The sequence below is a fragment of the Schistocerca piceifrons genome, chromosome 3, assembly GCF_021461385.2.
Source record: "Schistocerca piceifrons isolate TAMUIC-IGC-003096 chromosome 3, iqSchPice1.1, whole genome shotgun sequence".
Taxonomy (NCBI): Eukaryota; Metazoa; Arthropoda; class Insecta; order Orthoptera; family Acrididae; genus Schistocerca; species Schistocerca piceifrons.
Window position 1 is genome coordinate 387,999,363 of NC_060140.1, and position 10,113 is coordinate 388,009,475.

The 10,113-nt window shown below is 40.9% G+C and overlaps 1 non-coding gene across 1 annotated transcript; it reads right to left on the reverse strand.

Moving 5' to 3' along the window:
* Window positions 1-8,439: 8,439 nt before the first annotated feature.
* On the reverse strand, window positions 8,440-8,514 carry Trnal-caa. Its single transcript has one exon. It is a non-coding gene; the product is annotated as a tRNA-Leu (tRNA).
* Window positions 8,515-10,113: the final 1,599 nt, after the last annotated feature.

A 10,113-nucleotide genomic window follows, 5' to 3' on the forward strand; every position in this document is an offset into this window, starting at 1 on the left:
GTATCGTAGCAGCGGTAGCAACCAGTGTTTACTTCGGTCGATTTTACGAAGAAAAAAAGTAATGCAAGAAATCTGCATTACGTCTCGATTGTAGAAAGCACTTTTTTCGTATGAGGAGCGAAATATTTGCTTGTTAAACTATTTTGTTTCCTGTTAAACGTAACAAAATCTATGAAATTCTACAGTGACTGACGAAAAACTCGAAACACCCAGAAGACATGGTGAGATGTATCCTCGTAGATACACACACCGTCGGCGGCTATGTAAATGATAAGAGTTGCAATTTCTGTGATAGAACGGTGACCAGAGTGCATTAGTGTTGTTCCTGTTTAGTACTGTTACCACACCTGGCAGGGTATACAAGGGCCATGAACAGCATCAGATGTTGAGTGGTCACTGTGAAGGACGCGGAGATAGCGCGTATTTGTCTGAAACAGTGTTATCAGCACCTGACAGAGTCTGACTGGAGCCACATTGTAGGTGTCCATTTGGCCAGTTCGTCGAATCACGTAATGGAGCATTCGGATGTGACAGTGGCCAGATGTTGGACTGCATGGGAAAGTGAGGACAGGCATACTCACCAAGGGTCCGGTCGTCCACATGTGACCACCACAAGGGAGGCTCGCCTTATTGTGCGCTAAGCACTTTGTAATCCCTTCACGTCTGTGCGTGCTGCTCGAGAAGAAGTAGTGGAATCCGTGAAATACTTTGGGTCACCCCATACCATTGGTTGGAGAGTATCATCAGCCGGAAAAGGAAACTGACCTCCCGCTCGTGGGCTCCAGTCGTTAACTCCACTAAACAAACAGCTGTGTTTGCAGTGGTTTCGTTACCTGGAAGCAATGACTGCTGATTTTTGTTCATCAATGAATTATGATTCTGCACTATCCCGGATAACCTTCGACAGCGAGTATGTTGGCGACATAGGGATAGGTCCCATCCTTCCAATGTTTTGGAGAGGCACAGCCGTGCTGATCCTGGTATCCTGGTTTGGGGAGCGATTGGGTTTGACTTTAGCTCACAGCTGGTAGTGCTTGAGGGACCTCTGGTGGCACAATGGATCGTGCACGAAAGGTGACTCTTAAGAGCGCAATATGTCTTTGACATATTCGCGGTACTAGTCCACCAAGGCACACGTCTCTCTGAAAAGTCTTGGTAATTCAGAGGTCCTCCCATGGCAGGAAAGATCGCCAGATCTGCTCCCGATAGCACGTATCTTGAACCAGCTCGTACATCAACTCCATCCCAGTGACAGTACCCAGTATATTAAGGACCAATTAGAACAGTCGTAGTGACAGTACCCAGTATATTAAGGACCAATTAGAACAGTCGTTTGCTAGCTTGACTGAAGAGACGATACTACAGCAGGATAGCACGAGACCACTTTCAAGGTCTCTGATGACGTCGCTTCTGATCTTACGCAGCTGGCCTAGTATTCGCGGGTAGTTTCAAGGACACTGAAGACGTCACTTTTGTGTAAGGTTAAACGGGTATACGTGGCCACTTTCAAGTCACCAAGGCGAACCGCTGTCCTTCCGATATTCTTCTGGTGTCAGGTTACTTGGGCACAGAAGCCCAGTTTCAGGGTCACCTCTCCCCCCCCCCCCCCCCCCCCCATCACACTTGAGAGATTGAGGGTTCTACATTTCTACATTATCCATCCGAAAGGAAGAGAGTAATATCCTACGTAGGCTGACACATGTTGGCACATGCTCGTTATCTGTATAGTAACACGTAGTTCAGTTATGCTATTCTGGGTGTCCGTTTGCCGTCTGGCTCCCTCTCCATGTACCCCCAGGCCTAGGCTGGTGGATTCATCTCGGCCGCTACTCCGGGCTGATGGTCCAAAGTGACGGGTGACGGTGGCACTTAGGATTTTTTTTTCTTACCACATAGTGGGAAAAGGTGTTCAGCTTTGGTCACAGCACTCACACTTTAAAATCTAGGAAAATCTGTATTAGTTTAAGTTTAGTGAATAAAAGGGCTGCTACACTGGCCAGAAGATAAATCTGCCTTATAACTATGGAGTATTATGTGACAGTGATTGGTATTATTCAGTTTGGTATGAAATAACAGATCGGTTTATTCTGACAGATAAGTACGAAAATTTAAAAGGAGAGGTTATTTTTGGAAGACGAAGATAATGATTTCGTTTGATAATGAACTGACGGTATTCAATCCAATTAAACAGTATTAGGCTACTGTGTTTTTATTTGAAAAGAGAATTAGTTCAAATTGTTCAAATGGCTCTGAGCACTATGGGACTTAACATCTATGGTCATCAGTCCCCTAGAACTTAGAACTACTTAAACCTAACTAACCTAAGGACATCACACAACACCCGGTCATCACAGAGAATTAGTGAGAGTGTTTTGAGATAACTCTTTGAATTATTACAAGGTCTATCAACGCTGATATATAAATATTGTGACAGTTAGAAACCTAAAATTGAAAGCAACGATCCAAAGACAGCGATTGACTGTTTTAAGAAGATTGAATAACTGATACTTTGACATAATTATTTCCGACTGCCGTAGAGAGAACACTTTATTTCGAAAGCTAGTTTATTACGAGTTATCTAGACTATGTCAGAAGTTTTATTTTACGGGAAAGAACTTTAATAAACTTGTATGTAAGGAATTAAGTTTCACGAAAGGAATAATGATACATTCAGTATAGCATACACTTATGATCACTGACCTATATAGAGAGATTTTGTGGACAGTCGACAAGCTCAGGAAGTTAAACATCTGAACGACCTTGTTTATATTATTTACGGAATTATTTTGTAAGATGAGACTAGCTCTTTAACGTTGGTTTCTCTTTCGAAAACCTGGACGCTTATCCTGCTTTGTGCTGTTATCAAAGGGATTACAGTACAGGTCGACAGACATGAAGAGGAACAAATAGCATTAAGAGTAAATGATACATTGGTGACAGATGTGTATAGTGTTGCAGAACTTTTTAACAAACATTTTATAACTGTTACTGAAAAGATGGGGTTGTGACGTTCGGTAGATGCTGCTATGGAATACCTCAGACCAGACATTTCAAGTAACTTCCATAATATGAATTTGACCCTCACCACCCCAACAGAAATAATGTCCATCATAAAATCTTTAAAATCAAAAACATCTGGTGAGTATGATGAAATATCAACCAAGTTAACTAAAGAATGTGATTCTGAGCTAAGTAACATATTAAGCTATCCGTGTAACCAGTCGTTTATCAGTGGAATATTTCCTGAATGGTTGAAATATGCTGAAGTTAAGCCACTGTTCAAGAAGGGAGATAAAGAAATAACATCAAATTTCCGTCCAATTTAACTGTTGCCAGCATTCTCAAAATTTTTAGAAAAAGTAATGAACAGTCGGCTTTATAACCATCTTATCTCAAATAACACACTGTCAAAGTCACAGTTTGGATTTCTAAAAGGTTCTGATATTGAGAAGGCTATCTACACTTACAGTGAAAATGTGCTTAATTCATTAGACAAACAATTGCAGGCAACTGGTATATTTTGTGATCTGTCAAAGGCATTTGACTGTGTAAATCACAATATTCTTTTAAGTAAATTAGAATATTATAGTGTAACAGGAAATGCTGCAAAATGGTTCAAATCTTATATCTCTGGCAGGAAACAAAGGGTGTTATTAGGAAAGAGACATGTATCAAGCTATCAGGCATCATCCAACTGGGAACTGATTACATGTGTGGTCCCACAAGGTTCCATTTTGTGCCCTTACTTTTTCTTTTGTAGATCAATGACCTATCATCAGTAACATTACCAGATGCCAAGTTTGTTTTGTTTGTTGATGATACAAACATTGTAATAAATAGCAAATCAAGTGTAGTCTTCGAAAGATCAGCTAATAAAATATTTGTGGACATTAATCACTGGTTCCTAGCCAATTCCTTGTCACTAAGCTTTGAAAAAACACACTACATGCAGTTCAGAACTTGTAAGGGGTGTCCCACGAGTATATGTCTAACATACGATGACAAGAATATAGAAGAAGTGGACAGTGTTAAATTCTTGGGATTACAGCTAGATAATAAATTCAACTGGGAGGAGCACACCACAGAACTGCTGAAGCGTCTCAACAAATCTCTGTTTGCAATGCGAATTTTGTCAGACATAGGGGATATAAAAATGAAAAAGCTGGCATACTATGCTTACTTTCATTCCATAATGTCATATGTGATTATTTTTTGGGGTAATTCATCAAGCTAAGCTAAAGTTTTCCAGGCACAAAAACGTGCAGTAAGAGTTATATGTGGTGTGAACTCAAGAACATCCTACAGAAGCCTGTTTAGGGAACTAGGGATACTAACTACTACTTCCCAATATATTTATTCCTTAATGAAATTTGTCATTAAAAATATATCACTTTTTCAAACCAACAGCTCAATTCATGGAATCAATGCTAAAAATAAGAATAATCTTCACAAGGACATAAAGTCACTTAGTCTTGTACAAAAAGGTGTGCGTTATTCAGGAACACACATTTCCAAAACTTGCCAGCAACCATAAAAAGCTTAACAACAAATGAAATTCACTTTAAGAGAAGCCTAATGGATTTATTGGTGGCCAATTCCTTCTACTCCATTGATGAATTTCTCAGTAAAACCAACTGATTTGTATATATATATATATATATATATATATATATATATATATATATATAACTTCTGCACAATTTCAGTGCAATAATGTGTTCATTGTAAATATGTGTGTGTGTGTGGGGGGGGGGGGGGGGTGGGTGTGGGTGTGTGTAAGTACAATCTAACTTCTGCACCATTTCGGTGCAGTAATGTGTTCATTGTAAATAAGTATTATAGTAGTTGTATTATATGTTTATTACCTTATAAATAAATAAAAAAAACTTTTTAATTTTAAATTCAGTGCATTGGTATTTGTAAAATGACTCTTTCATATAGTGTTCATTAAAAAATGACGATCATTCCACTTGGGACTTGTGGAATGGTACATTAGCTTATTTGTTTTAGTTGTAAATATTTGTCATGTATTGTTGATTTTTTGACATGTTCCACATCCTGGAGGACCTCCTCACTACGGATCAATTGGAATGAAAGTAAAAAAAAAAAAAAAAAAAAAAAAAAAAAGGTTGTATGACGCAAGGATAGCCGGCATATACTTGAGCTGACGTTGACTAGAATATTTACGCCCGCTATAGGAGGCTGCTTTGCTTGATAGTACAAACGCTGTCTCTGAAGTGACTATGGACAAGTTATTTAATTAACGCTTCGGCATTGCGGCCAACGAGTTATCCTTCTCCTTTCATAGTGATTTTTGGTTCTCTTACCATGCCTAGAATTTTTGTGAAGTCAGATGTTATTTCCTACGACGAAATAAAATAACTAGAAATCACTGTACTATATAAATTCTGGTGCGTTGTGTGGTACCTGTACTGGAGCAACAGCGCAGCTATTAGCCTTACAGGAACAGAGGACGTTTCGCATAGTAGCGCAAGCCGTTAGCTGTAGAAATCTTTTGTTTGTAGACCGCCACAGTACAGACTCTATTCCAGACGTAACGTAGGTGAATCCACCCTGAACAATATCCTGAGTTTAATAGTGGATCCACTGTCAGGTATTACCACAGACTTAACAACGGTGAATCATCAATGAATAATATTCTGTGCATATTACTGGTGGATCTACCTTCAGATGACTTGCGAATGCTATCCCAAGCCTACTCCGCATAGTGGCGGTCCCAGAAGGAAACCAACACCCAGAATAGCATAACTGAGCTATGAGCGTATTTATAACGTAATAAAGTCAACACTTAACCTCCGCAGCAATCCACGTATATACATGTGGTTTACCTTTGGTTTTGACAGATGGTGTTATGTGAGTTGCCATTTGGAAGAAGTGCAGTTTGTAGATAAGCTGGCTATATCACAGTTGAATGGTGAAAGTAGCAATTCACGCCTGTTAATTCAAGCAATAAGAACCTGTATACCGGTGTACATTTATATGTAGAATATGGAAAAATTTAGAAAACGAAAAATGGAAAAATATATAAAAATGTGGTAAAATATGGATTAATGTCAAAAAATGTCAAAAATACGTTATAATCCGGGTACGAAATAGTCATACAGGATATCTGTATGTATACACAGGAAATGGTCTAAATTTGTTATGTAAGTAGCTGATAAAAGTGTCTGGAGATCTCGTGGATACGTCCTTAGAAAACTACAAGTTTGTACCAAGGAAGAGGACCGTTAGCGCAAACTGCTTCTGCTCTAAAAATGACTGAGCGATCTGCGCTAAGGTGTGAGAGAGCTTATTTGTACGGAGGAAGACAGGCAGGGAGGGAGAGACATGATGTCAAACATTCAGTTAGAAACAAAAGAGCGTTATACAAATGGATTAATCGAAGTATGTGGTAGATAAGGACTGTAGATTCTTAATATAATGACCAGATATGAGAGAGCGAATATCATCCCATATGCTGAAATAGAGGAATGACAGTGCGTTCTAGAGAGACATGGTGACAAGACGAAATTATCATACTTCCACTAGTTGTGTGTGTATGTGTGAGGCAACGGTGAAGTTATTTATTCGGATTTTGAATGCCTTGATACTCTCTCCCACTACCTGCGATTTGCGAGTCATATGTATTTGGAATCAAAAAATCGGTTGCAGTCTAAAGTGGTATGATTCCATAAACGAAAAGTTATACACATGGATCACATAATCACGTTATTACAGATGAAAGGATGAGAAATTTGCAGATAGGGGATAAAGGGGCTCTGTGCACAACACGGGTTGTGCTGGTGGTAAGTTCCTATGGGATCAAACTGCTGAAATCATCCGTCGTTCGGCTTACACATTACTTAATCTAACTTAGACTAACTTAACGCTAATGACAACACATACACTGATGCCTGAGGGAGGACTCGAACCTCCGACGAAGGGATTTTATCTACATTACTTAGATTAGCGTCTAATTCTACTGCTCTGCATTTTCCTAATTTTTTAACCCATTTATCTTACCTTTAACCATTTTTTGATTGTTTTCTCTGGCAGTATCAATTGTGGGAAATAGACTGCTTTTGGCACATGCACAGTTAACTGTTCTGAAGGAGGGTTAATGCACATTGGAGAGACGGGCATCTCTATATGCTGTCAGCTCGAATGTTGTCCATTTCACATTGCTACTGTGTGTAAAGTCAGGTCTGTCTCCGCTGAACTGATGAGGTCTCTCGTTGTCTTTATTTCAGGATCGTCCTGTATTGTTATCTCGCCCTATGATTTTAATGTTTAACATTATACCGCCAAGCATTATTATTTTCTCAAATAAACAGATACATTCTTGCTATAAAGTGGAACTTGTAGAAATTGAAATTAGTGTTAAAAATCTGCAGAAATGCATTTTAGACACTGTCTACGACACACCATAGTTCCTAGAACTAATACCGCATATGACTAAGATACGTTTCATAGTGGCTATCTACATAGTGTTAAATCGTTGTCGTGGAAACCAATTACATGAACTAGAGTTGTCGGCATACTTAATCTAAAATAAGCTGTCTGAGATATTACTATAGGGGATACATAAGTGTATTGAGAGTCAAAGCCTAGATTGGCTGTGTTTATTTTCATCAGAATGACAGACTTCAGCGCGCGTGTAGACACACACATATATACACACACGCACACACACACACACACACACACACACACACACACACACACACAAGTCAGCAGGGCCTAAGGCGTGGGCAGTACTTGCAGATAACGGTCGCAGCGTGCTGTAATCCTCATAGCGACAAAAAATATTCTTCTCATTCAACACTGGATGTTTGCTGCATTCAGCTACTGCTCTCGTGATGAACCAGTGTACACACCTGCCTTGATATAGAATCATATATTTAAGAACACTGATGGAAGAGAATATGGTGTTGCCGACGTACAGCCGCAAGGTGGTGTCATGCCACCTAGAAATCATGTGGCCAGAGATGGGTATACTCGATTCCTGTTGTCGTAATAACAAAGGAATGTGATTTTCGGCTATAGATATGGGTGTTTCGGCGCGAAAAGTCATTCCAACCTGAGATACGCGGTTAGAAATATTTACAGCGCCAATAGCGTCAGCAGAGATGAAGCAGTATAATGGAAATTATTATGTTGATTGTTCATCAGTGGCTGATATGTGCCCCTGGTTCGTCTGTGATGATCTTACAGGTATGTGTTTAAGATGATTTTTTCGATGTTTATGTGTCTTCATTATTGCTGCAATCTGATGATTAATTTCTCCTCCTCCTCATCCTCCTTCTTTTCTGTTGCAAACGTAATGGGTGTCTGCAGACTTGGCTTTGCATCTGTAACAACAACTACCTTCCAGAATGAGATTTTCACTCTGCAGCGGAGTGTGCGCTGATATGAAACTTCCTGGAAGATTAAAACTGTGTGCCGGACCGAGACTCGAACTCGGGACCTTTGCCTTTTGCGGGCAAGTGCTCTACCAACTGAGCTACCCAAGCATGACTCAACGCCTCGTCCTCACAGCTTTACTTCCGCCAGTACCTCGTCTCCTACCTTCCAAACTTTACAGAAGCTCTTCTACGAACCTTGCAGAACTAGCACTCCTGAAAGAAAGGATACTGCGGAGACATGGCTTAGCCACAGCCTGGGGGATGTTTCCAGAATGAGATTTTCACTCTGCAGCGGAGTGTGCGCTGATATGAAACTTCCTGGCAGATTGAAACTGTGTGCCGGACCGAGACTCGAACTCGGGACCTTTGCCTTCCGCGGGCAAGTGCTCTACCAACTGAGTTACCCAAGCCAAGGCAAAGGTCCCGAGTTCGAGTCTCGGTCCGGCACACAGTTTTAATCTGCCAGGAAGTTTCAACAACTACCTTGATCTAGCATGGTGATGATGAGGCTGCCATCCCAAGCCAGTCCATCGACAATATATTCACCATGCTTGCAAACAACATCACAATGCAGCATGTCATTAATGTGGTACTGGCTAATGACAACAGCTCGTTCACCAATGCAGCGACGTCCTGGACCATCTCATGATCGTCATGTATCTTCGTTCCTAGGCGCACTCAATCGTAATATTTTGATTTATCTGCAGGATAACGTACATAACGTACTCTAATAAATCACAGCAAATAACGATACTATGAGAGGCTCATGGACTTATTCGGGTGCTGATAATTTTAAGGGTAAGTAGAACTGTTATAGATATTTGCCTATACTGTCTCGCAGTCCTCACGGACCTTCATGGCATTGGACATCACCTCAACATCACCCTGAACCTAGCAGCAGCAGCATCCCAACCTGTTCCCTAACAAATTATCAGGTACATCCTGCAGAGGATCTCACAGGCTCGTATTAACAGCACGAATGCAGGGTACCGAGATCGTGCAACTTTTATTGGTGCCTGTCAAGGCATTGAAGAAAGAATGCTCCCCAAAACCGTCAATGCCCTGTGGTGTCCTGCTACTAAGTGGCAAGCAGTAATGTACTGTGAGCTGACAGCCCCCACCGCCCCCATCCCCCAGCCAAAGAGGGCAGTGATGTTGGCGAGGAGAAGATCATTGCCCAAATCTGGGGGAGAACTGGCGCAATATTGCAGGGTACTTTAATTGCATAGTCGTATGGAAAATTTGCCAAGGGTTTAATACTCGGCCATCTTTTTGAAATGCAAGAAAGAGGACTGTGTAAGGCACTCAGCCACGTACTCCACCTCACTGGATAGTCATGTGTCTTTGATCCACTTAATGGGGATCCAGTTTCATTCCTCTTCCAAAAGTTATTGCCGCTAAACAGGTATGCATTAATGTCCAGAATCTAGATGAGGAGCCGGCCGAAGTGGCCGTGCGGTTAAAGGCGCTGCAGTCTGGAACCGCAAGACCGCTACGGTCGCAGGTTCGAATCCTGCCTCAGGCATGGATGTTTGTGCTGTCCTTAGGTTAGTTAGGTTTAACTAGTTCTAAGTTCTAGGGGACTAATGACCTCAGCAGTTGAGTCCCATAGTGCTCAGAGCCATTTGAACCAATCTAGATGAGGAGGATATTTTGCTTCTGGCTTGTGACAGAAAATACAAGAAAAATCCGCATTATATGACTACAT